General features: G+C 41.9%; 1 pseudogene; it reads right to left on the bottom strand.

The window, feature by feature from the left end:
- Positions 1 to 16,820: 16,820 nt before the first annotated feature.
- LOC147002024 (E3 ubiquitin-protein ligase RNF19A pseudogene) lies at positions 16,821 to 19,293 on the bottom strand (annotated as a pseudogene).
- Positions 19,294 to 23,258: the final 3,965 nt, after the last annotated feature.

Below are 23,258 nucleotides of genomic sequence, written 5' to 3'. Positions count from 1 at the left end.
AAACCAGCAGAAATGTTCCCCATACATGGGGAGAGCAGGAAAGAAGGCATCTTGATCCATCCAGGGCACTGTGAGAAAACCTTGGTCACAAACTCATCTCTGTCTCTTCTGCTTCCCGTTTCAGATTCAGATTCAGATTCTGATGAGATGTTTGGTCTCCATACAGGAAGACAAGGATGTGGAGAAGAGACCGTTCCTAACTTGGAGAAATGGCCCAGCTTGAAAAAGCCAGGGTCACAAAAATATTATCGGAAGTGACTGTTCATCCTGGAAGTTACACCAGTATTTTTCTACTTTTCTTTTTCTGTTTTTTTCCTTTTTTTTTCACAGCTTTCAAAATTTATTATTTGGTTTTTATAACTGAGTACAGTATTTCTGTTATAATGAAATAAAATTCGAATATTTCTTCAAGTAAGTGACCAGCACAGACTTTTAAAAAGAACATAAGGTGTGATACCTATATGCACTTCAAATGTAAAAATTTTTATTTATTTATTTATTTCATTTTATCTTGCTCACCCTGATTTTTTTAAATTTTTTATTAGGTATTTTCCTCATTTACATTTCCAATGCTATCCCAAAAGTCCCCCATACCCACTCCCCCACTCCTCTACCCACCCACTCCCCCTTTTTGGCCCTGGCATTCCCCTGTACTGGGGCATATAAAGTTTGCAAGTCCAATGGGCCTCTCCTTCCAGTGATGGCCGACTAGGCCATCATTTGATACATATGCAGCTAGAGACAAGAGCTCCGGGGTACTGCCATATTCTTGTTCCACCTATAGGGTTGCCGTTCCCTTTAGTTCCTTGTGTGCTTTCTCTAGCTCCTCCATTGGGGGTCCTGTGATCCATTCAATAGCTGACTGTGAGCATCCACTTCAGTGTTTGCTAGGCCCAGGCATAGTCTCACAAGAGACATCTATATCTGGGTCCTATCAGCAAAATATTGCTAGTTTATGCAATGGTGTCAGTGTTTGGAAGCTGATTATGGGATGGATCCCTGGATATGGCAATCACTAGATGATCCATCCTTTCATCACAGCTCCAAATTTTGTCTCTGTAACTCCTTCCATGCGTGTTTTGTTCCCAATTCTAAGAAGGGGCAAAGTGTCCACACCTTGGTCTTCGTTCTTCTTGAGTTTCATGCATTTGGCAAATTGTATCTTATATCTTGGGTATCCTAAGTTTCTGGGCTGGTATCCACTTATCAGTGAGTCCATATTGTGTGAGTTCCTTTGTGATTGGGTTACCTCACTCAGGATGATGCCCTCCAGGTCCATCCATTTGGCTAGGAATTTCATAAATTCATTCTTTTTAATAGCTGAGTAGTACTCCATTGTGTAAATGTACCACATTTTCTGTATCCATTCCTCTGTTGAGGGTCATCTGGGTTCTTTCCAGCTTCTGGCTATTATAAATAAGGCTGCTATGAACATAGTGGAGCATGTGTCCTTCTAACCGGTTGGGACATCTTCTGGATATATGCCCAGGTGTTGCTGGATCCTCCGGTAGTACTATGTCCAATTTTCTGAGGAACCGCCAGACTGATTTCCAGAATGGTTGTACAAGCTTGCAATCCCAACCAACAATGGAGGAGTGTTCCTCTTTCTCCACATCCTCGCCAGCATCTGCTGTTACCTGAATTTTTCATCTTAGCCATTCTGACTGGTGTGAGGTGGAATCTCAGGGTTGTTTTGATTTGCATTTCCCTGATGATTAAGGATGTTGAACATTTTTTCAGGTGCTTCTCTGCCATTCGGTATTCCTCAGGTGAGAATTCTTTGTTCAGCTCTGAGCCCCATTTTTAATGGGGTTATTTGATTTTATGCAGTCCACCTTCTTGAGTTCTTCAGTTCTTCATATATATTGGATATTAGTCCCCTATCCGATTTGGGATAGGTAAAGAACATAAGTTGTGATACCTATATGCACTTAAAGCTTTAAAAATTCTATTTATTTATTTATTTATTTATTTATTTATTTAATGTTGTCTTGCTCACCCAGAATTTTTTTAATTAGGTATTTTCTTCATTTACTTTTCCACTGCTATCCCGAAAGTCCCCCCATCCCTTTCCCCCCTCTCCCCCTCCACTCCCATTCCCTGGTGTTCCTCTCTACTGAGGCATATAAAGTTTGCTAGACCTTGGGCCTCTCTCTCCAAAGATGTTCTGATACATATGCAGCTAGAAATACAAGCCGGGGGAGGGGGGGTGTTACTGGTTAGTTGGTATTGTTGTTCCATCTATAGGGTTGCAGAACCCTTTAGCTCCTTGGGTATTTTCTCTAGCTCCTCCATTAGGGTCCCTGTGATCCATCCAATAGCTGACTGTGAGCATTCACTTCTGTGTTTCCTAGGCCCTGGCATAGCCTCACAAGAGAGCGCTATATCTGGGTCCTTTCAGCAAAATCTTGCTAGAGTATGCAATGGTGTCAGTGTTTGGAGGCTGATTATAGGATAGATCCTCAGGTAGGGCAGTCTCTAGATGGTCCATCCTTTCGTCTCAGCTCCAAATTTTGTGTCTGTAACTCCTTCCATGCGTGTTTTGTTCCCAATTCTAAGAAGGGGCAAATTTTTCATATTTTGATCTTTGTTCTTCTTGAGTTTCATGTGTTTTGCAGATTGTATCTTTTATTTTTGGTATTTTAAGTTTCTGGGCTAATATCCACTTATCAGTGAGTACATATCATGTGAGTTCTTTTGTGAATGGTTTACCTAACTCAGAATGATGCCCTCCAGGTCCATCCATTTGCCTAGGAATTTCATAAATTCATTCTTTTTCATAGCCGAGTAGTACCCCATTGTGTAAATGTAGCACATTTTCTGTATCCATTCCTCTGTTGAGGGACATCTGGGTTCTTTCCAGCTTCTGGCTATTAAAAATAATGCTGCTATGAACATAGTGGAGCACGTGACCATCTTACCAGTTGGAACATCTTCTGGATATATGCCCAAGAAAGGTATTGCTGGATCCTCTGGTAGTACTATGTCCAATTTTTTGTGGAACCACTAGACTGATTTCCAGAGTGGTTGTACAAGCTTGCAATCCCACCAACAATGGAGGAGTGTTCCTCTTTCTCCACATCCTGGCCAGCATCTGCTGTCACCTGAGTTTTTGATCTTAGCTATTCTGACTGGTGTGATGTAGAATCTCAGGGTTGCTTTGATTTGCATTTCCCTGATGATTAAGGATGCTGAACATTTTTTCAGGTGTTTCTCAGCCATTCGGTATTTCTCAGGTGAGAATGATTGAGCCCCATTTTTTAATGGGTTTCTTTAATTTTTTGGCGGCCAGCTTCTTGAGCTCTGTATATTTTGGATATTAGTCCCCTATCTGATTGAGGATAGGTAAAGATCCTTTCCCAATCTGTTGGTGGCCTTTTTGTCTTATTGATGGTGTCATTTGCCTTACAGAAGCTTTGCAATTTTATGAGGTGACATTTGTCTATTCTCGATCTACAGCACAAGCCATTGCTGTTCCATTCAGGCACTTTTCCCCTGTGCCCATATCTTGGAGGCTTTTCCCCACTTTCTCCTCTATAAGTTTCACTGTCTCTGGTTTTATGTGGAGTTCCTTGATCCACTTAGATTTGACCTTAGTCCAAGCAGATAGGAATGGATCAATTAGCATTCTTCTACATGATAACCGCCAGTGTGCCAGCACCAATTTTTTTGAAAATGCTGTCTTTTTTCCACTGGATGGTTTTAGCTCCCTTGTCAAAGATGAAGTGACCATAGGTGTGGGGGTTCATTTCTGGGTCTACAATTCTATTCCTTTGGTCTACTTGTCTGACACTATACCAGTACCATGCAGTTTTTATCACAATTGCTCTGTACTACAGCTTTAGGTCGGGCATGGTGATTCCCCCAGAGGTTGTTTTATCTTTGAGAAGAGTTTTTTGCTATCCTAGGTTTTTTGTTATTCCAGATGAATTTGCATATTGTCTTTTCTAATTCTTTGTAGAATTGAGTTGGAATTTTGATGGGGATTGCATTGAATCTGTAGATTGCTTTTGGCAAGATAGCCATTTTTACAATGTTGATCCTGCCAATCCATGAGCATGGGAGTTCTTTCCACCTTGTGAGATCTTCTTTAATTTCTTTCTTCAGAGACTTGAAGTTCTTATCATACAGATCTTTCACTTCCTTAGTTAGAGTCACGCCAAGGTATTTTATATTATTTGTAATCATTGTGAAGTGTGTTGTTTCCCTAATTCCTTTCTCAGCCTGTTTATTCTTTGTGTAGAGAAAGGCCATTGACTTGTTTGATTTAATTTTATATCCAACTACTTCATTGAAGCTGTTTATCAGGTTTAGGAGTTCTCTGGTGGTATTTTTAGGGTCACTTATATGTACCATCATATCATCTCCAAAAAGTGATATTTTGACTTCTTCCTTTCCAATTTGTATCCCCTTGATCTCCTTTTGTTGTCGAATTGCTCTGGCTAGGACTTCAAGTACTATGTTGAATAGGTATGGAGAAAGTGGGCAGCCTTGTCTAGTCCCTGATTTTAGTGGGATTGCTTCCAGCTTCTCACCATTTACTTTGATGTTGGCTACTGGTTTGCTGTAGATTGCTTTTATCATGTTTAGGTATGGGCCTTGAATTCCTGATCTTTCCAAGACTTTATCATGAATGGGTGTTGGATTTTGTCAAATGCTTTCTCTGCATCTAAAGAGATGATCATGTGGTTTTTGTCTTTGAGTTTGTTTATATACTGGATTACGTTGATGGATTTCCACATATTAAACCATCCCTGCCTTGCTGGAATGAAACCTACTTGGTCAGGATGGATGATTGCTTTGATGTGTTCTTGGATTCGGTTAGCGAGAACTTTATTGAGTATTTTTGCATTGATATTCATAAGGGAAATTGTTCTGAAGTCCTCTCTATCTTTGTTGGGTCTTTCTGTGGTTTAGGTATCAGAGTTATTGTGGCTTCATAAAATGAATTGGATAAAGTACCTTCTGCTTCTATTTTGTGGAATAGTTTGTGAAGAACTGGAATTAGATCTTCTTTGAAGGTCTGATAGAACTCTGCACTAAACCCATCTGGTCCTGGGCTTTTTTTGGTTGGGAGACTATTAATAACTGCTTCTATTTCTGAATGGGATATAGGACTGTTTAGACCATTAGCCTGATCCTGATTTAACTTTGGTACCTGGTATCTGTCTAGAAATTTGTCCATTTCATCCAGGTTTTCCAGTTTTGTTGAGTATAGCCTTTTGTAGAAGGATCTGATGGTGTTTTGGATTTCTTCAGGATCTGTTGTTATGTCTCCCTTTTCATTTCTGATTTTGTTAATTAGGATGCTGTCCCTGTGCCCTCTAGTGAGTCTGGCTATGGGTTTACCTATCTTGTTGATTTTCTCAAGAACCAGCTCCTTGTTTGGTTGATTCTTTGATAGTTCTTGTTTCCACTTGGTTGAGTTTGCCCCTGAGTTTGATTATTTCCTGCTGTCTACTCCTCTTGGATGAATTTGCTTCCTTTTGTTCTAGAGCTTATAGGTGTGTTGTCAAGCACCTAGTATGTGCTCTCTCTAGTTTCTTTGTGGAGGCACTCAGAGCTATGAGTTTTCCTCTTAGAAATGCTTTCATTGTGTCCCATAAGTTTGGGTATGTTGTGGCTTCATTTTTATTAAACTCTAAAAAGTCCTTGATTTCTTTCTTTATTCCTTCCTTGACCAAGGTATCATTGAGAAGAGTGTTGTTCATTTTCCACGTGAATGTTGGCTTTCTATTATTTATTTTGTTATTGAAGAGCAGCCTTAGTCCATGGTGATCTGATAGGATGCATGGGAATATTTCAAATTTTTTGTGCATGTTGAGGCTTGTTTTGTGACCAATTATGTGGTCAATTTTGGAGAAGGTACTATGAAGTTCTGAGAAGAAGGTATAGCCTTTTGTTTTAGGATAAAATGCTCTGTAGATATCTGTTAGATCCATTTGTTTCATAACTTCTGTTAGTTTCACTGTGTCCCTGTTTAGTTTCTGTTTCCATGATCTGTCCATTGGTGTAAGTGGTGTGTTGAAGTCGCCCACTATTAATGTGTGAGGTGCAATGTGTGTTTTGAGCTTTACACAAATTTCTTTAATGAATGTGGCTGCCCTTGTATTTGGAGCATAGATATTCACAATTGATAGTTCCTCTTGGGGGATTTTACCTTTGATGAGTATGCAGTGCCCCTCCTTTTCTTTTTTAGTGACTTTTGGTTGGAAGTTGATTTTATTAGATATTAGAATAGCTACTCCAGCTTGTTTCTTCATACCATTTGCTTGGAAAATTGTTTTCCAGCCTTTCATTCTGAGGTAGTGTCTATCTTTTTCTCTGAGATGAGTTTCCTGTAAGCAGCAAAATGTTGGGTTCTGTTTGTGTAGCCAGTCTGTTAGTCTATGTCTTTTTATTGGGGAGTTGAGTCCATTGATAATAAGAGATATTAAGGAAAAGTAATTGTTTCTTCCTATTATTTTTGTTGTTTAAGTTGGCATTCTGTTCTTGTGGCTGTTTTTAGGTTTGTTGAGGGATTACCTTTTTGCTTTTTCTAGGATGTGGTTTCCATCCTTGTATTGGTTTCTTTCTGTTATTATCCTTTGAAGGGCTGTATTCGTGGAAAGATAATGTGTGAATTTGGTTTTGTCATGGAATACTTTGGTTTCTCCGTCTATGGCAATTGAGAGTTTGGCTGGGTATAGTAGTCTGTGCTGGAATTTGTTTTCTCTTAGTGTCTGTATAACATCTGTTCAGGCTCTTCTGGCTTTCATAGTCTCTGGTGAAAAATCTGGTATAATTCTGATAGCCTTTCCTTTATATGTTTTTGACCTTTTTCCCTTACTGCTTTTAGTATTCTATCTTCATTTAGTGCATTTGTTGTTCTGATTATTATGTGTCGGGAGGAATTTCTTTTCTGGTCCAGTCTATTTGGAGTTCTGTAGGCTTCTTGTATGTTCATGGGCATGTCTTTCTTTAGGTTTGGGAAGTTTTCTTCTATAATTTTGTTGAAGATATTTGCTGGCCCTTTAAGTTGAAAATCTTCATTCTCATCTACTCCAATTATCTGTAGGTTTGGTCTTCTCATTGTGTCCTGGATTTCCCGGATGTTTTGACTTAGGATCTTTTTACATTTTGCATTTTCTTTGATTGTTGTGCCCTTGTTCTCTATGGAATCTTCTGCACCTGACATTCTCTCTTCCACCTCTTGTATTCTGTTGCTGATGCACGAATCTATGGTTCCATATTTCTTTCCTAGGGTTTCTATCTCCAGTGTTGCCTCACTTTGGGTTTTCTTTATTGTGTCTACTTCCCCTTTTAGGTCTAGTATGATTTTGTTCATTTCCATCACTTGTTTGGATGTGTCTTCCTGTTTTTCTTTAAGGACTTGTAACTCTTTAGCAGTGTTCTCCTGTATTTCTTTGAGTGAGCTATTAAAGTCCTCCTTGATGTCCTCTACCATCATCATGAGATATGCTTTTAAATCTGGGTCTAGGTTTTTGGGTGTGTTGGGGTGCCCAGGACTGGTCGAGGTGGGGTGATGCATTCTGATGATGGTGAGTGGTCTTGGTCTGTTAGTGAGATTCTTATGTTTACCTTTTGCCATCTCGTAAACTCTGGAGTTAGTTGTTATAGTTGTCTCTGATTAGAGATTGTTCCTCTCATGATTCTGTTAGCCTCTATCAGCAGACATGGGAGACTAGCTCTCTCCCCTGAGTTTCAGTGGTCAGAGCACTCTCTGCAGGCAAGCTCTCCTCTTAAAGGGAAGGTGCAGAGATATCTGGCATTTGGACCTCCCTCCTGGCCAAAGACAAAGGCCAGAAACAGGACCTGTCCCAGAAGCTGTGTTACTTTGGCCTGTCACAGAAGCTGTTAGCTTCTGTAGTCCACACTCTCACTTGTACAGACTAGTCTCAGGGGATCTGGGAACCAAGATTGCTCCCCCAGGTGCTCCATCAAAGCCCTCATGGGCAGGGCAGACACCTATCCTCTGGCAGGGAAGGTGTCCAGATGTCTGGAGCCTGAAATGGGGTCTGTCTCAGAAGCTGTCCTCTAGGGACCTTGGGGGTGTCCGCTGACTCTGCACCCAGGTGACTCATTGCTGGTGCCGACCTGAAGGGACTTGTGACCCTGGTCAGGCCGGGTTTCCTGCTTTCCTAATGCTGTCTCAGGTCCCGCGTGATTGCATTGGAACAGAAGTTGTGTTCCACTCACCGGTGTTCCTAAGATTGCATGGAGAGTCCTCTAGGGGACCTTGGGGGTGTCCACCGACTCTGCGCCCAAGGTGACCCAGTGCTGGCACCAACTGGAAGGGCCAGTATTTTTCATTATCAAACATTGATCTCCCCTTCCTCTCTCATAGCCCATCTGTCCACATGAAGGGACATTCCTGTTTTGAGAACTATTAGGTAATTAGTCACTCACACACCTTTGTGATACCATGTATGGCTCGCTGTCAATAGAGAAACATAGCTTGAGACAGCTGGGTTGTAGAACTGTTTGTACATCAGGACTGCCAGCAGTTGGAGCTACCTGGCAAGATGCTGTCCCAGATGCAGTGTTTCATATGCACAGAACAGAGTACCTCTCCCATTCACCAGATATGTGTGCCCAGGCTCCAGATGGAAAAAAAAATCACCTCTTTTCCATGCTGCCAACAATTACTGGGTACCAATTCTGGCACAAGCACCGTGTGGAGCTTGTCCAACACCCTGGTGGAAGAATAAGCTTCAGATATGCACCCTGCATACCGCATGGCACACATATGAAGCTGCTGCCATGCTGCTAAACTGCTTCCTTGACCTGCTGGGCATGAAATAGAATGACTGTTTTGGCCAGCAGCTTGTTAAGCATGGGGCATCCCTGTAGCGTCTTGAGATATTTAAGAAGTTATGTGTAACAAGTGTGTGGGCTGTGTGGATGGATAAAATTTAGGAGGGTTGCTTGACTCTATGATCTTAAACTGGGTAAGGGTGGGGTTTCCCAGGACATTATGGCTCCACTCACCCTCTTGACTTGGTAACATCAAGTGTAAATTCTCTCCTGGAGTCCTACTTCCTGAACTTAATACCTTCTGTCTTATGTAGGTGTCTTTATGGCCCTCGGCCAGGCTGTTTTCTGCATCTGAAATTTTCACTTCCATGTTTCCCTGCTTCTTAGTTTTAGTCCCAAATAACTCATTGCATGCTGGCTCTTGGTTTCAGGGCCTCCCACTGTGTCCTCATCACTGTCCACAGGCCTCAGCTTACTTTCTGCCTGTGGTCTTTCCAATCCTGGGGCAGCATCCCTGTTCACCTCTGCTTACCTAGGATGTGGCAGAGCTCCACCCTCCTTCCCACACATAGCTGAAGTTTGAATGTACATTTCTCTGTCTCTTTACTCTTGTATGCATAGGAATGATGCCCTGAGGAGTATGTTTCTCTTTTCCTTTCAATGATGCACTGTTCTGGCTTTCTAGCTTGGCTTTTCTCCTTCTCCTTAGGCAACAGTGTCTCACTAAATAACTCAAATCAGCCTGAAACTCATGCTGTTCCTCCTCCCCAGGACTTGGTAAGCATGGGGCATCCCTGTACTGAGAGATGGGTGTCACGAAATTCAGCCTTGTAGCTTACTTTTTTCATATTTTTTGTTTTAATCTTTTATTATTTAATATTATTGGAATATTCTATGGTGGGGAATCTCATGCCACCTCAGTGACCTAACTAGGAATTAGTAAGGTGGTTTGGTCCTTTCCATTTGGGGGAATTGGTTGTATGACCCTTAGCCTATGGACTTTGTTGCCTGCAGCCCCACATTACAACCATCTAGACTCTGACTAACCGTTCCCAGCATGATGTAATCCAGTACCCTTCCCAACTGGATGCTTTGATATGGGTTTCTTGTAGTTCAGAATGTAGAACTTCTCAGGTAAAGTACTAGCATGGAACTTGAGGTCAGGCTCTCCCATATTGCTGGTCCCACATTTTCATTTGGGTGAAGCTGAAATGCCAGCATTAGTGTTCTACTGAGTGTGGGTAGCTCATGGTCACCTGGGGACTCAGCTGATCTCATCTTTATGGCCTTACTCTCTGGGACCTGGAGAGGTCAGGTCCCTTTCCTTGGGCTGCCTGCTCACTGGGAATCTGAGCCTGAGTGTTGAGTTGCCTGCCTGTGTTTGGATTTGAAGACCATATTCCCTGCCTGGCTTACGGATGTGTCTAGAGTGTTGCCCTTCACCTCTTCTGAATCTCTGTGCTTCCCTTCCTGCCTTCTGACACGCCCTCTATTCTAGAACAGTTTGGGGGCCAATGTCTTCATTGTGCTTGCTGCTTGCCCAGGGTTTCATGTCAGGACGATGATGGATGGCTTCCAGAGTATGACTGTCGTCTTTCTCCAGGTCTCAGTTTAACCTACTGGGTGGTAGGGCATTGGAGCCAGCCATTGCTTCTTGGTTTTCAGGACTCTGTTCCTCTTGCTACCATTCCCAAGCAGCTTACTCTGAGTTGTTTTCTTATCAGATGGAGCTTGGTGGCCCTTGGAAAGGAGTGTGTCTTTTCAGCAAGCTCCCAATGAGGAGCCTCTCTGTTCCCATGTGAGGAAAGGCTGTCTGGGATAGTGCGGTATTGTGGGTGTCATCTGATGGTTTTTGTTATGTGCTCTGGTCGAGTCAGCTTGACAAGCTGAGAGGCTTCAAAGTCACTCATGAGGCAAAGAGTTTCAAAGAAGTTCTCTTCCTAGAGTCTGGCATTTTCTCTAAACCATACATTATTTTTTTATTTTTGTGTTAGTCTAGTGTATGGATCTATGTGTTCTCTTTTAATATTATCTTATTATAAGTGCCTTTTCAGATTGAATTTTGACATAGCTAAAGCCTTTTGGTAGTGTTTTAACAGTCTTAAAACGTCCTTGAGCAAGACCATGGACTTAAAATTTAGTAAGAATGTTGTTAATCAAAATAGCCTCTGGTTCTACACTATCACTTTGAATAAAAGGTAGGTTACTCCCTTACACAGGAATTTACCATCACTAAAGAAGAAGGAAGTTTTAGACCAAAGGAGAAACCAAAATAGATACTTAGAACTATAGTGAAGTTACACCCATACACACGTATTTACAATGGCCTAACAAAAGGTGAACTATACAATAGAGTAAAATAGGAACTATGGCAAGGGCGCGAAGCCCTTAACCCTAGCTTTTAAGATTACTGAATCTTAGGTGGAGCCCTCATTGATCCCAATTGTTATCAATGAATTCTATCCCACATGGTTCCCTTTAGACCTTTTGGGTTTGCATTCTTCTGTTTTAAGTAAGATTCCGGTTACCTCATTTGTACCTTGTGAATATGTCACCCAACTTCCTTATTGTCTTCTGCATAAAAAGTCTGATGCTCGATTGGAAAAATACATTCAGATCCAACACAACCTCTCCTGTGTGCATCTGTTTGTCAATTCATCCTGCACTTTGTCCACCCGAGACTAGAGACCTGTTCCACACAGACAAAGGGGCCCAGAGAGTCTGCGACAGGTTTTGAGTAAGCAGAGCTCCCTTGCTTGGCGGCTTTGAGCTGGGACTTTGACATGTAAAGTTTCTGATAACTCTTGTTCCTTTTCTAGGTGTCTATGACATTGAAGACAGAATGTCCTCATCAGAAAACAATGAACATTACAGACGAGCCAGAAAGCTACAACCTGGCTCCGAAGATGCCAATCCTGGAAACTGGAAGGCAGGGTGAAGAATCTACTACTTTCCTGGAGAAAACAGAGAGAAGCAATGGGTTTTGGGTTATGTGTTCTCTCACCTGCCTCTTCCAGCACCAGCCCGAATGGTCCCATACTGAAGTTTCACCAGTAGTGCTTGTTGGAGCTTACTGGGCCAGTGCCTCAGCACCGTCTACTTGGGGCCAGGAGGCTTCAGGACTGGCCTTCCCCTCAGTTTCAGCTCCTCAGCATCCAAAGCCAACTTTCGTGTGACTGCTCCAGAGCTGTAGTAGATCCTGGATTTATGCCCATGCGACTGTGTTTAGAGCACCTATGCTTTTTATTATTTTTCAAATAAAAGTAAATTTATTTAAAACTTGGCCAGAGTTAGAGACAGAAACATTCTTAGCCTCTCTCCTGCTTTCTTTGTAGTTGTGTAACAATGCCAGGTATAATATCTACCTCAATGTTCAGCTCCTATGTATTGGTTTCTTTTTTTTTCTGTAATATTTTTAAAATATGGGAATTTCACATCATGACCCCCAAGCACCCTCACATTCCAGTACTTCCAGGTCCACTCCTCCTCTTTGGACTTTTTCCTTGTCCTGCATCCAAAAAGAGTAGAAAAATTCACAATTTGTGTTGCCCATATACTCACTAAAGCATGGTCAAACTCTCCGGGGTCACCTCCATAAGGAAAACTCAGTCCTCTCCCATTCAAACCCTGACCAGGAACCATAAAATGACAATTACCCCTTAGAAATTCTTCAACGGAATACAAAGCAATTGCCTTGCACTAAAGATTTCCCTCAAATGAAACACAGATCTGTCCAAATAGTCAAATTTAATGAGAGCTTCCTCCCCTATTTTTGGCAATTCACATTTATGGCCCCCTGCCACTTTCCCTGGTCCATCTTTGGCTCTAAAGTCAGTAGTTATTAGACAGAGTATCTTTCCTACTTTGTTCCCTATAGCCATAGGGTGTCCTATGTAATCTACACATCCCAGCAGATCTGATATTATTAATGACACCCCTTATATACTCAAACATACCTCAGAAGGTATAGTATTTGGAAGAAGATAAAGTGTATGGTAGTCTTAATTGTGAGCCTTATATTCAAGCTGTCTAGCTCCCTCCCTAGGCTCCTCCCTTTATCCCTGTGCTTTTATTAAGTCCCAAGAATCTAATCCTATAGCTTTTAAACACAGGTGCTTGAAGCTTTAGTTAATCTAATTAGCAGGGAAATAGGTGATAAAGAAGGGGGTAGAAGATGACAAAAGATGGCAATAAGAGAACAAAGAAAGAAAGCGATACAATGTAGCTTAAGCAAGACATACCATCCTCAGTAGTAATTACTAATCACACTTGATATATAACTGACCAGAGTGTGCTGTGTATAGTGTGTGCATGCATGCCTGGGTGTGTTTGCATGTTTTGTGTGTGTGTGCTTCATTGATGATGCTGTAGCTAAAAACCTGAGCCAGGAATACTTTTTTATATTTATAAAGGACTGAAATGTATGTCTTGTAGTTCTGGAAGAAGAGCAGTCTAAAGTTAAGGTGCCAGCAGAATTAGGATCCAGGGAGGACTGTTCTGCCTCCAAGATGGCACAATGTGTGAGAGCCAGGCATGCTGAGTCCTCACAGGTACACAATAGCTTTCACTGGGTAGAACCTCAAGACTCAATACCTCCTAAAGTTGCCATCTTTTAAAACACAATGCTGCTTAGGGAATTAAATTTCCACATGAATTTGAGTAGGGGAGGTTCATTTCGGATAGATAAGCCTCATACTAAAATAGATGACAGCTGGTGATAACAGGATGTTAGGAAGCTAGTATCGATGCAGGGGAACATGGACCAGACTGACCTAAGAGGCCTAGAAACACACCCCACATTCTCAGTACATGTCCACATTGCTTTTGAAAACAATTCTTATTCAGTCTTTGAAAATTTCATATATGCATGTTATGAATTTTGATCGTATTCATCCTCTGTTATATTATGACCTTACTACTTTCTGTGGACCTCCTCTTTTCCCAACGTAGTTGTCCTCCTTTCATGTTTTCTTCTTCTTTTTAAAATAACCCATTGAGCTGAGTTAGGACTGCTTGACTGCATGTTTGGAGGGTAATTTATTTCATCATGAACAACTTAGCAATACAATTTACCTTACACTTCTCAAGGCAAAATGACTCTTAACCCCCAACAGCCATTAACAATCAATAGCTCCTCACCTGGAGGGAAAGGATTCATCTCCTTCTAAGGCTGGGAAATATCCACATTTCATCCCTGAACATCTGCTGACCAACACACGGCTAATTTCCACAATAGCACCTTACTAAACATGGACTCACAAGTGTATTCTGTTGTATGTTGACTTCATTTTTTTGTGTGTCTATGACCAGCAGTGATACAGCTGGACAATTTGGTTGTTTTTAGGGTTTTTTTTGTGAGGGGGGGAACATTCATGCTGCTTTTCATAGTGGTTGGACTAATTTATATTCATTGTCTACATCCTCACTACTGTCAATTAATTAATAAGCTAATTAATTAATTAATAGTAGCTATTCTAAGTGGGGTGACAACTTATCTCATCCTGAATTGTAGTTTTTAATATTTTAAAAAAGTTTATTTTCATTTTATATGTATGAAATTTTTGCGAATGTGCATGTATCTTTTTAAAGCCCACAGAGGCCAGAAGGCAGCATTGGATCCCCTGGATATTGAGTTACAGATGATTGTGAGCCAACTTATGGGTGCTAGTGTGACCTGAGAATTCCACATCTTCATTTGAAGGCCAGTAGGAGAAGACTAGCTCCCATGTGGTGGAGGGAGGGGCTCATTTCCCACTTCCCCACTGACACACTTCCTCCAACAAGGTCACACCTACTTTAACAGGGCCACACCCACTTCAAGAACGGCCACACCCACTCCAACAAGGCCATACTTACTCCAACAAGGCCACACCCACTTAAGTCCACATCCACTCAAGGCCACACATATGAATAGTGCCACTACTTGGGCCAAGAATATTTAAACCACCACAAGTGGGCTAGAGGAGGGAAAGGGTAAGTATTATTTAATTGTCACCACATTTCTGTTTGAAATATTGAGGTTTTTAGAATTTTACAATAGTAGCATACCACACAGCAATGAGAGTGTGCTTATTGCCTCCAAAACTGTGCACATAAGATAAACTTTTGTTATGCATCTTTAAGCACAATAAGAAAATTAAATTAAAAATTATTTTTAAAATGGTAACAGCTAGGGGTGGGCAGATGGCTCAGTGTTTGGGAGCACCTGCTGTTCTTGCAGAGAACCTGGGTTCCATTCCTGGTACCCAAATAGAGGCTCACAACTGTCTGTAACTCCAGTTTCAGGAGATTCAGTGCCCTCTTCTGGCTTCCATGAGCACAGGCAAGCATATCGTAAGCTTATATACATTCATGCAAGACCCCTATGCATATGAAATAAAGATAAGTAATTCTGCTTTAAAAAATAGTAAAGAGGAGTAAGTTGTTCTGTGGGTTTAATACACACACACACACACACACACACACACACACACACACACATACACACGTTTCTTTTACTGGTTACCTCTGGCTCCTATAAATTAAAAGAAGGTTAGTACCTTAAACTGCATGGCATGTGTGTGTAGATGGGGTGGGGGTGTGGAGTATATAGCAAACTCCAACTTCAGGCACACTAGGCTGAAGTGTCTTGTTATTAAGCCTCACTCCCAGATCTTTGTTTTGTTTGGTTTTATTTTTTTCATTATTATTTACATTCATTTCATGTCTCCTGTTTGTACACTCATTACTGAACACAATTAGAATGCAAACAAATGTACAAACACCATAATGAGCAGTATCAGCTAAAAGAACTAGTGGTATCTAAGCAGATTAATGGAAGCAGTGAGGAAAATGACGGTACAGGATTGTAGCCTGCACATTTTCCTTCTTTATCAAAAGAAAATGCTCAGAGGCACCATAATGGTAACACTTAGAGGAAACACCTAAGGTGGAGTACTTGACCACTATGAGGTCAGTCTGTCATGAGAGTTGTGTGGGAAGTCAATAGTGCAGGCAGTATTTTGGCCAACCTCTGCTCGTGTCAGCTGAACATCTCCTGTAAACAAAAGCCAAAGGAAACAAAGCCACACATTGACCTTTTATGTAAGCTTGGTGCAAGCTCTGCATTGTTTTGATTTCATGGTTCAAAAAGATATTCATGTTAAAAGTTGAGGTTGTGTAATGTTAAATTTTCTAAAGGCTGCATGTGTCTTTGTAGGTGAATAGTTTTTCACTGTAGTTAATAATCACTTTCATGTTTACCTATTTGCTGTATTTGTCTATATTATCCTAGGTGACTAGGGGAGACATTATGGGAAATGGTAGAGCAAAATCCTCAAATGAGGAGGTTCATAAAATCCAGTCCCTCTCAAAGGCATCAAGAATCAAAGGGCACTAACTTGCCTCAGTGACAGGTGACAGTAATACTTACATCCTAATAGGATTGTCTTCTGCTGATGTCAGTCCCTTAGTTACCTACTCTTACCTTCTTCTTCTAAAATGGCAACAACCACACTAGAGATATGTAACAGTCCCAAGTGTTTCTGCTTCAGAGTTGTGCAAAAACTGTCCCGATCTTGCCCAAGTGTCTAAGTATCTGAATGGTTACCCATGGGCAGCATTAAGCCTGATATCTACATTGCATATGAAGAAATGAAATTCAGCTCAGTTATGAAGAGTAATGTTACCAAGAGGGTCATACACCGAGTAATCGGCCAAGTTCCATCCTTTATTGATTTCAATAAAATGTCACTAACCACTTACCCCTAAGCCTCCATTTTCCTTAACAATGCCATAGAACAGTGTTAGTGTCTCATGATTACAAATTAATCCAATTTTCTATCTCAATACAGCTGTATGTGCATCAAGCAGTGTTTTATTCTGGTACGAACACTTTAAAGCCTTCATGTCATAATTTGGTAATTAATACCACCATGAAACACAATGCTTTGCTAGACATATAAATTGTATTTGCATTACAATTATAAAACCTGGCTTTTGCTGGTAACCTTAACAGTCACAGATGGTTCAACCAGCTCCCAACAAGGTTGTTCAGTGGTCCTTACTCTGCAGCATTCATGGGCCTACACCATAGTGTGGACAGCAACTTTCAAGTCTGCTGTCTGGTGCGAGTGGTCATTATTTGTCTCTCTCAGTGCATCACCATCCACCATCATCTTCCCCCAATGTCAATTGGTGCCATGCTTGTCTGCTGCACGGATGGACTCTGGGACTTCTGAACAGGAAGCAGTTTTGGAAAGCAGAGCACTGCTGCACTGGTGTGGTGAATGTTTCAGCCCATCCTTTTCTACCTCAGGAAGGGTGTTCACAGCTGGGAAGTGGGCGTGGCAACCCCTGGAATGGTGACTACAGGAAATTCTCATACTTTCTAAGTAAGAAGAATGACTGCAGTGGGAGACTGCTACAGATTGCAAGTTGTCACTCAGGGATGGCACCGCAAACTCACTTAAGTGTGTGCTTTGTGGCTGTAACAACTGTCATCGATGTCCTCTCCGGTCTCATTGATCTTCATGTTACCCTTTTCCCTCAGTTTACCACTTTTTGACTTTTTTCCTCTTGTTGCTTCCTTGGACCACTCGGTAGCACTGGATTTACCTTCAGGCAAGCCACTGTATGACCTGCCCATGTGGCCTTGGGCAGCACCACTGTCATCCACACTGCTGCTTCCATGGCTGTGTTGGAACTTGAATGGCTTTGATTCAATATCCACTTGCACTTCCATACTGTTCCCTTCTCTGTCCAGAGGGATGTAGGAGTTCAGAATGGATCCTGCCATTGCTTTGGTGCTGCCGTTATTACAAATTCTTCCCAAACTCACTGTGCCAGATTCTCTACTGAGACTACACCTTTCTTTCTGTACCTTGTCTTGAACTTGCAAATTGCTGAAACAGTTCATCATGGCACTTCCTGACAGACTGCCTTTGATACTAGCTCCAGCTAAGGCTATGGTACTGACTGCCTCACTCAGGTTGTTGCCAATAGTGCCTATTCCATCCATGTGGCTTCCACTTGCACTCAAACTGCCAGTCAGGCCGCTGACACTTCCCTCTCCTATGCTAGTGTTGTGCTTTGCTTCTGCTACTGATGTTGTATTTGTGGCTGTGTTAGTCTCACCTACGTTTATGTCATTCTCATCATCAAACTCAATCCTTACTCCTTTCCCATTTCCTGCAGACACTCCACAATCTCTGTTTCTACAGAGGGAAATTGGGACCACACCATAGACATAAGCTAGCATGGTAGGAACACCAATGCCTATAGTCCCTGCAGCTACCACCGGAGAGACGATTACAGACAGGGTAACACCCCTTGCTATAGCCAGATTTCACCTGTGTTTTGAAACATCTCTGCCTTCATAGCAATCATGAATCTTGAGGCCCACATACACAGGAATGCCAATGATCATGGCAGGAAGGGCAATGCTGGCTATGAGAGCAATCCCTACAGGAGCACCAACAAGGGTTCCCAGCTGCCACAGGATTTTCTACTTTCGGCTCCAGGGTTTCTTCCCCCGTAAACTACAACCCGAGGGACTTAGATAATGTAAATTGGAGATTTCTTTCATGCACAACCAACAAAACTCACAACCACACACAGCACATGTCATATGATTGCAACTCCCATCCTCAATCTTGATTATATAAGCAGCACATCGTCGACATGGCTTTATGTCATCAGCTGCTGCTCTAGGTTCCTGTCTGTAACTAATAGGTGAAAAGCGTATAGTTCTTAAGCATAAACGCTGGGCTCTTTCCCAGAGAGCAGCCTCACAGGTCTGTTTGGAATGCCAGATCTGTTCACAGTGGTAGCAAAACTCTGTTCCACAGCCTTTTCGCCCACAAGTTAATTGTGGACACCGGGCACATCCAAATGCTATCACAGCGTATCCACAGTCTGGAGCCGGACACCACCTACAGTCAGGATCTGCAACAAGCCACTGTCGAAGCATAAATTCTTCATATTTTCCCATGAAGACATCATCACTTAATATCAAGCGAATGTCATGGGGATTAAACCGTTCCTTGCATTCTGGACAACTGATGTTAACTCGACTTTCAGAGATTTCTATCCTTAGGTATTGTCGTAAGCAATCCACACAAGATCTATGGTGACATGTCATGATATCAGGAAATCTGTCCTGAGAAAGCCATAAAAGGTACAAAGGACAGTCCATCAAGTTTCCAGTTTGTTTGCTGATGGAAGTCAGTCCATTGTCAGAAGAGGTATTTGCTGAGAAAATGGAGTTCTTATGAGCACACATTTCAGAATGTATCCTCTCAATACTTGCCATTGCTTCCACCCCACCACTGAGCTCCCTTGATTTTCGTTTGCTGTCCATCTTCCTCCAAAAAAGAGAGCCTATTGAAATTCTTCTCTGTTTGGGTGCCTTTTTGACACAAGGCAAGCTCACAGATGAAGCAGAAGGTTGAAGATCTCTCTCTGAACCCATTTGCTGATATAAACTCATGTCTAAAATGCTCATCAGAACTGAGTCAGAGTCATTTTAAAACTAAAACTTATTTCTTGTTCTTGCATTCAGATGAAGTCATGATGTCAAAAAGATCCCATTGGCTTCTTCAGAGAACTTGAAAAAGTTCAAGAGAAGACTCATCCGTCTTCAGGGGCATTGGGCGAGCAGGTCCATCCTGGGGAGGCAGAAAGAGGAGGAATGGAGGAGGACAGCCCTTCAGCATGCCCCGCGCGGAACCTTCTCAGCTAGGGCAAGAGCTACCAGTGAATGGTTGCCAGTGAACAAGAGAGGGAGAGCGAGCAGCTGCTTTCCGGAACTCCACTCAGTGACTCCTTCGGGATTGACCTTCGCAGCCCGGAACCAACACAGCAAGTGCCAGTCTCCAGATCTCTGTTTTTATAATCCCTGATTTGAGAAGTCTGAATCAATTTCCCTGAGTCAGAATTAGTAATTCGGCAAGGCTGTATCCCCCCTGGAAGCTGTCGGGAAGAATCTGTCTTCCTGTGGTTTACAGCTTCCAGAGATTCATTTCTCATAGCCCTGTGTGACTAAGAACCATTCCTCAGTATTTCATGCATGCAATATTGATTCTTACCTCAACTCTCACCATTGATTGAGTTAAAAAACAAAAATCCTATTTTCTGTATCAATCTCCCCTTGCCTTCTGCTAGACTCACAGTTAAGCATTATGTAGAGAATCATGAATTTCTACTGTCTTACATTGTAACATTCACAGGTTCTAGGGACCTGGATACCTTTGGAGGTCATTATTCAGCCAACTACCATTCTTTTCTGTCTCGGCTATTTTCAGTTCTTACCATTTTAAAAGGCCCTTTTGGCCTCTAAACCAATGCTGTACAGTGGAACTATAATATTAAGTCTATGTGTGCGATTTTAATTTATCCAGGAGCCATAATAATAAGGTAGAAAGATGCTGAGTCAGTGAACAGTGAGGTTGATCCCTAGCACCTAAGTTAAAAATGGAGCATCGCTCACACATAAAAGCTGGCTGTGGTGACCTATACCTGCAATCCCAATTCTGGAGTGGCAGAGACAGAAGGACCTGTGGGACTTGCTGGCCAGGCAGTCTAACCAAATATGCAAGCTTTAGGTTCAGTGAGAGCCTCTCTCAAAAATTAGGTGGAGAGCAGTTGAAGAAGATAGCTGAATTCAATCTCTAGGGCGCGCGCGTACACACACACACACACACACACACACAATCACACACAAGTGTGCATATGTGAGGACTTAAAAAGAAAACAGAAACAGGTAAATTTAATTTTATTCATAGAGTACATTTAATCTAATATATCCAAAACACCATCAATGACCTTGATATGAAATCTATTGTGGCGGTGTACTTTTTGTCCCAAGGCTTTGAAATCGGTATGTAGTTTGCTTTTGGTGTAATTATTAATTCAGATGAACCACATTTCTACTCTGTTGTGTTCTGGTACAGCACAATAGAGTTATGAAATTATAAGGAACTAGGGCTGATTGGAGCACACTCACAGCTCCTATTTTAGTGGCTATTTTCATCATCTCTGGCAATCTATTCTGACTATATCCACCGTTAAGATAATAAATGCTGGCTCAAATTCTTCTTGGTGTTCTGAGGCTGCCTCGTGAGGGATTGATATACACCCGAAGAACCAGACAGGCCAGGATTGACATTAGGTTAGGAGTGAACTAGATTCATCATGAGAACACAATCCACTATAGGTCTGAACGGAAGGAAATTAAATTTAAGGCATTGTTATATCAGCTTATGGAAGAGCAAAAAAGCCAAAAAACAGACAAGGAGACACATCTCAGACCAGTGCCTGCAAGGAGCCTGTGCTCCTTAGGAATGGAGAGACAGCAGGCAGGTGAAGGTGCCATTATCTGAGTTGTAAACTGGCATTGCTAGAAAACTAGTGCTGCGGGTGAGAAATGGATACAATGGGAGAACAGAGGGGCTACTAGACATGCTGCTGTGGAGGGAAGGAAAGAGGGAGGGATGGAGGGAAGGAGGCAGGGAGGGAGGTAGGCGAGAGGGAGGATGCAAGGGAGAGAAGTACTCTGAGTCCCTGCATTGGCCAAATCCATCTGGAAGGCATTTGGAAAGGGGGCCTGAAAAATGTAGTTTCTTGAGTTAGGAAAAAGCACAGGGGAAAAAATATTAGAGAAGCAATTCCTGAGGAATGGGCAGTTAAGTCTGTGAGCCACATCTTTTATAATTCAAAATGTCAGATAGCTAATGTCCTATGAAATGGAATTGATGGACACACAACTTGCCTGCCCTCTCAGCCTCCAAAAGGACAGTTCTAAAGCTTCTTACCCATTTCACGCAGGGTTCTCCGTAAGACTGTGCTGCAGTTGCCCACAGTGGTCACATCCTTGTTACCTATTTTATCTCTGACCCCCTTTCCTCTTGTCTTGCCACAAGGCTCACCTTCCACACCAAACTTGAACCCAAGCCCCTTTCTTCAAGCAAGAATTTAGAACGAGCCAGAGGCAAAGGTCTCTAAATCAGAGGAGCCTAAGGATATTGGAGAGAGAAAATTAAGATTTTGTTTTGGTTTTAGACAGGTTCTCACTATCTATTTAGCTATGGCTGCTCTTGCTCTGTGGTGAAAAGCCTAGCCCAACTCACAGAGATCTGTCTGACACTGCCCCCAGACTGCTAAAATTCAGTGCCAACCTGCATTAACTTTCCTTAGTTGGTGGTCAGGCATTTTAGCTTCCAGGATCTGAGTGTTGTGTTTGTTGTATATGGGAATCAGCGCCATCTGTTGGTCACCGGTTCAAAACAGCTACTTCATCTTGTAGGACAGCACTTAGGCTTCAGGAGCCTTGTCTTTCTAGTGATGTTCAACTTACAGCTTCCACCAATCATTATGGTATGTGGTAGGGCTGGACAATCCCAAGAGCATGAACTTGTTTCTCTTGCTTTCGAATACAATTCTCGGTGGAAGTAAACATTGCATGAGATGTAATGATAGTGATGCATAGGATCATGACATCCTCTAGGTCCACTATGTTGATGCAACAGAATCATTGTAGATGAAGGAAGAATAGAAAGTACCGATTCCAGCAAGGGAAATATCCCTGTCATATCACTTATAGGAGAGGCCCAACATAATCAACGGACCCTCAATGTATCGAGAAGTGGTACCAGATCAGGGTCTTGATGTTGGCAAGCTCAGTCCTGTACCTCAGTGAAAGATGTCCATATGTTGACACCATGTATGCTGAGTAGTTTTATGTCAACTTAACAGAGACTAGAGTCAAAAGAAACACTTGTGTGGGGTCTTACTGGGGCCTTGCTCTTGGCAAGTAACCATTCTACCACTGACTCGTACCACCATCGCCCTGCCAGTGTCTAGTGGACAGTTGTGCAGCAGGGTCTGCAGGCAGTCACTTTGCTATGAACTACACCTGTATCTTCCCTCTTCATCTCATCTGGTGAGTCAGGTGCATCGTGAAGACACATTCTGTGCTTCATTCTCACTGTTTTAGCGTGGCCCAGGGTTGAGCTGATCCTCATAGTCTTTAATGGCTCCCCTTTAATGAGATGGACAAGATTTCCTTAACATATGTCTCATTTCTTCTTGTATTTTCTCCTTCACCTTGGGAACCTGACATGTGAATGTGCTTTCTAGACTGATTGTATTTTGAACTAACATATTCATTGTAACTATATCATGAGTAAGTATATATAGTACTTATATGGGAAAATGTGTATACATATTCATACAAATATACATCTTAGAGCAGCAGGCCTTTAACGCTCTGTGTAGGCATAGCTAGAGAAGTGTGTTTTTCCCCTTGTACCTATTCAATTATTGCCCTATACACTGATAGCTAGCGTTATTGTGGCCCATCTCTATTAACACCATATTTATAACCTATGGATTTGGTTTTTATGGTGGAATTTTGATTTTTAAGCCCCTGAGATGAAGTCTGTTATTTTTCTATTTTTCTAGACACAGTTGATATATATATATATATATATATATATATATATATATATATATATATATACACA

The sequence above is a fragment of the Mus caroli genome, unplaced genomic scaffold (genome assembly GCF_978045245.1).
Source record: "Mus caroli unplaced genomic scaffold, Mus_caroli_1 scaffold_11, whole genome shotgun sequence".
Classification (NCBI taxonomy): domain Eukaryota; kingdom Metazoa; phylum Chordata; class Mammalia; order Rodentia; family Muridae; genus Mus; species Mus caroli.
This window is presented reverse-complemented; position numbering and strand designations above follow the sequence as displayed.